Genomic DNA, 4999 nt, shown 5'->3' with positions numbered 1-4999 from the left:
TCTGCTGAAGGCCTTGGTATGATCCTAATCAGCTGTGCCTTCTTACAGCATTTACAAACCTGTGCCATAAGGAGTTATTATGAGACATGTAATTAGTTATGACTGGATTAAATCCCCTCCCTCTCTTGTTGTGACTCCTTTATCTCTGGGCAGATAAAATGGAAAGAAACTAGTACAATTTATGCCAACCCTTTTTGTGTGCTTATTCCTACTCCCCAAGAAAAATGCCCCCCAAAATTAATTGAATGCAAAGTGAAGTTGCTCAAATTACTGCTATCTCCAGTCACAAAATCGTTAGCTGGTTAAACACAGTCCTTATTTTTCTTTTAACTCTATATGGAGGTGCTTCTGTCACCTCCATTTGACCCCAGCTGTAATCGAAAAGAATTAGACATTTTGACTCTGGATTTTAGAGCATCTTGGTTTCTATTGCATCCTGATTTAATGGCTTTTACTTCCTAACACAAATGGGGCAGTGATGTGTAATTTAGAGTATTCTAATAAAAACATGGCTTTTCTAAGATGTGTGCTGTTGTCTTGAAAATCAGCCGGTAAAATACACATTGATATTAAATATGAGAATTTTTGGCTCTGATTCCTTAGTATGACAATAGCTCTGTGTATTTTAATGTAGTTTTTTTTTTTAGTTTTTATTTTAGTCAAGATGAGTAATAAGCCAGACTTGTCTGAAGTGGAGAAGTTTGGTCAAAACTGAAGAAAACTAACACTAAAGAAAAAAATACTCTCCCTTCAAAGGAAAGTAAGTCATGGATGGGGCTGGGGGTTTCTAATGGAGAAAAACAATGGTGAACATTGATAGGCTCAGTAAATAAACTCTTCTAGTAAATTTTGCCACTAAGAAATAATTATAGTACCACTGTATTTAATGCAACAGTTAAAAATACCAAATAGTTGTCTTCTTACTTGAATTATACAAATGGTTCTCACATGATAGACCCAAGAAGTAATGGGGGAATAAAAAACTAATTTCTTGTTGAAAATTACTAAAAATATCTTTACAACCAATCTTGGAATGTTAGACTTAGTACTAGAAAAATCTTTGTTTTGTCTACTTAATGGTTATTAGGTATTTTCTGCATCTAGCCATTTTGGCCTGTGATTTCATTCCTAGAAAACCACACAAACTGCAGTGTTGGCTTTCTCTGCCTGATGACAAAATAAGGCAGAGAACAAGTTTAGATCTTGGGTGCACTCAAGGCTCCCAGACTCAAGGGATCAGGTTTGCCCTTGGGAGTTTTAGCCTGATAGAGAAACTCCAAACATATTCACAAAATTGAGGGACATTTTTTGCCATGTCAGTGTTACTTGAGTTTCACAGTTAGTCATAATTGTCTAAAGGGTATAACTTCCTAATTACATAGTGATAGTTAAACCTGAGGAAAATGCTTCACTTCTTCAGTCTCAGAATAATCTATGGAAAAAATGGCAACAGCATAAATCTCCCTCTCAAATGAAAAAAAAAAAAAAACAGTTGATATAAATTCTAATGAATGTTCAGGTGGTTAACATTCATGCATGCACAACACACACACTCACATACACATATACACACACACTTGAATGGGGATTTGTGGTTAGTGCCTTGGCCTTCTAAATTTAAAGCAGATATGGCAGCCTTCAGTAACTTGGCAAAGAACTCTTGGAAGAAAACTGAACTTCTAGAAATATACCTTCTTAATGATTTTTTGTGTTTGTTTTTCCCCTAGCTATCCAACAAGAGAAAGAGTGTGTTCAAACATCATAAAATGTGGATCTCCTCCCAACAGAAAATTTCAACATTGCTTTAGTGTGGGGCTTGTTTTTTGTAAACTTATGTGTTTGTAGCTATTTTAGGCATCTTCTGATGTCTTCCCATCCATATCCCATAGCCAAGAGGTCAGGGGAAGCCAGTGTTCCCTTTTTTTAAACTTTCCATTGGTACATACATTCCAGTTGGCAGATGCTGTTAATAATCTTACCGTTGATGACATTTCTGTGTGTAGTCCTTGCACCCCCAAAGGTTAAACCACTTTTAACTTTCTATAGTGGCTGTATTTGTTGTTCCATAATATTCATGAAGTGGCATACATTTGCACCTTCTCAGTTTATTTTCATTTCTAATGTAGCGATAAAATAATAAATATAATCATTGTGTTGAGACTCCGGTGGTCCATTCTTGGTGGTCTTCTAAGTAATGAAAGTACAACAAAGGTACTCTTTACAGCCAAACAAATAGTTTAAGAAAAGCCACTTTGGGAGATTGGTCAGAGGGATAAGGCTCTCCTTTGTCCGGGTCCAGTGGATTCTGAGTTGGGAATGCTATATGCTTTTCCAAGAGTTAGAATCATGATTCTCCCATGAGAACCTTGGGAGAGGAGGTAATGTGGACTAGCCTTCTTATGTAGGAAGTGAGAAAATGACAACACAGAGTCTGAAGTGAACTTCTAAAGTGAATAGGGCTGAGATGTTTAAACTGGGCTCTCTTGCTTTCTGGAATGTGCTTTCAGCTTGATAGGAGACACTCAAGGCTGGGGTTGGATGGGGGAAAGGGGAAGGAGGCACATTCTAGGACACATTGTTCTAAGCACATCACATCTATTGAACATAAACTCAGATGTCTAATACCTGCTAATGATCTGCAGCACTGAATCTCTGGTTTCATTCTTGTCCAGAACAGAATTCATTGTTTTATGAACCAATTACTTTTGGTGTTCATGGTGAGCACAAGGAATACATATAAATGAGAGTATTCCATTCCCTGCTCTTAAATAATACTTTTATCAACTTTTGATTTGTAAAAATCAATCCTTATCATCCCATCAATTACAATTGTTAGCATTTGGGTGTATAATCATCCAGGCTGTGGTCTACTAATACACATGTCATTTCCTACAAAAAATATTATGCTGTTTATATGTATTTGAAACCTCGTGTTACCACCCCCTTTCTAATGGCTTACATATTTAAATAACCACAGGAAGTGGAAACTGTTTTCTTTGCCAGACCATAAACTTCCATAAGCAAAAGAGTAGGTGGGACAACTCTGATCAGGTGTCAGTGAAGTAATGCAATCACAGTGCTTAGTGTAGCCACAGGATTTGAGACTTGGAAGTAACCATGTTGGTCACCAACACCTTACCTCTTGCCTGAAGCAACCGTCCAACAGAGTTACTCAGCCCCTTGCAGTGACCTGCTGCTTATACTGTGTCCAAATCTGCCTTCCTGTAACTTGTATCCAATAGTCCTAGGACTGCAGACTGGAAACTCACACAGCATAGTTAATCCCTGCTTCAGTATTTGAAGTCCACTGTTATGTGCCTCCTCCCTTACCTCTAAGTGTTTTCTTGATGGCAATTCTCATATCCTTTGGACATAAGTTATATACCAGGAAGCCCATACAGTGGAATTAGTTACATCTGGAACCCAGCCAGTAAGCCCACCCAAATGTGGAGGGCAGCCAATGTCAGCCCCCTGGCCTCAGAGCATGGGACAAGAGACTGTGAGAACAAGGTTCTCTCACCTATGAATGCTGCTGTTTATAACCCTTCCAAGGACCTTCCCTTGTGTAATTTGTAAGCAGCACCCAGACACATAGGATAGAGAGAGACTGAAGAAAAAGGAAGGCCACTCCAGGTTAGTAGGTTAAATTTTAATATGCAAAGGGGGGGCGCCTGGGTGGCGCAGTCGGTTAAGCGTCCGACTTCAGCCAGGTAACGATCTCGCGGTCCGTGAGTTCGAGCCCCGCGTCGGGCTCTGGGCTGATGGCTCGGAGCCTGGAGCCTGTTTCCGATTCTGTGTCTCCCTCTCTCTCTGCCCCTCCCCCGTTCATGCTCTGTCTCTCTCTGTCCCAAAAATAAATAAACGTTGAAAAAAAAATTTAATATGCAAAGGGAACTTACATATGCGGCTTGTTTGGGGTGTCAGTAAGACAAAGAGATCCCTACACTTACCTGCAAAATCTCAAAAGTTTATAAAGAAGCCCTAACTGGGTTCAGTCACATGCATAATGTGGGTGTTCTCAACACCATATCGCTATCTCAAGACTATGTCCATGGAGTAGCCTCTGAGAGAGGGAAAAGCAGCATGAGCCCACATTCTAAGGACAGAAGGAGGTGGGGAGCCTCCAAATGCCTGGATCCAGCTTATGGGTTAATTGGTGGTCACATATTTTTTTTTATGAGATTTCTTTTATTTATTTATTTATTTATTTATTTATTTATTTACTTATTTATATATGAAATTTATTGTCAAATTGGTTTCCATACAACACCCAGTGCTCATCCCAAAAGGTGCCCTCCTCAATACCCATCACCCACCCTCTCCTCCCTCCCACCCCCCATCAACCCTCAGTTTGCTCTCAGTTCTCAACAGTCTCTTATGCTTTGGCTCTCTCCCACTCTAACCTCTTTTTTTTTTTTTTTTCCTTCCCCTCCCCCATGGGTTCCTGTTAAGTTTCTCAGGATCCACATAAGAGTGAAACCATATGGTATCTGTCTTTCTCTGAATGGCTTATTTCACTTAGCATCACACTCTCCAGTTCCATCCACGTTGCTACAAAAGGCCATATTTCATTTTTTCTCATTGCCACGTAGTATTCCATAGTGTATATAAACCACAATTTCTTTATCCATTCATCAGTTGATGGACATTTAGGCTCTTTCCATAATTTGGCTATTGTTGAGAGTGCTGCTATGAACATTGGGGTACAAGTGCCCCTATGCATCAGTACTCCTGTGTCCCTTGGATAAATTCCTAGCAGTGCTATTGCTGGGTCATAGGGTAGGTCTATTTTTAATTTTCTGAGGAACCTCCACACTGCTTTCCAGAGCGGCTGCACCAATTTGCATTCCCACCAACAGTGCAAGAGGGTTCCCGTCTCTCCACATCCTCTCCAGCATCTAGAGTCTCCGGATTTGTTCATTTTGGCCACTCTGACTGGCGTGAGGTGATATCTGAGTGTGGTTTTGATTTGTATTTCCCTGATAAGGAGCGACGCTGA

At 39.9% G+C, this 4999-nt stretch overlaps 1 long non-coding RNA gene across 1 annotated transcript; it reads left to right on the top strand.

Moving 5' to 3' along the window:
• The first annotated feature begins 624 nt into the window (after positions 1-624).
• Positions 625-2160, top strand: LOC121024146 (uncharacterized). The gene is made up of 2 exons (XR_005787620.1): positions 625-760; positions 1728-2160. It is a non-coding gene; the product is annotated as an uncharacterized LOC121024146 (long non-coding RNA).
• The last annotated feature ends 2839 nt before the right edge of the window (positions 2161-4999 follow it).

This window comes from Herpailurus yagouaroundi, unplaced genomic scaffold (assembly GCF_014898765.1).
Source record: "Herpailurus yagouaroundi ecotype Mexico unplaced genomic scaffold, PumYag 58935, whole genome shotgun sequence".
Classification (NCBI taxonomy): Eukaryota; Metazoa; Chordata; class Mammalia; order Carnivora; family Felidae; genus Herpailurus; species Herpailurus yagouaroundi.
Note: the sequence above shows the minus strand (reverse complement) of the source record. Positions and strands in the feature narration are given on the sequence as shown.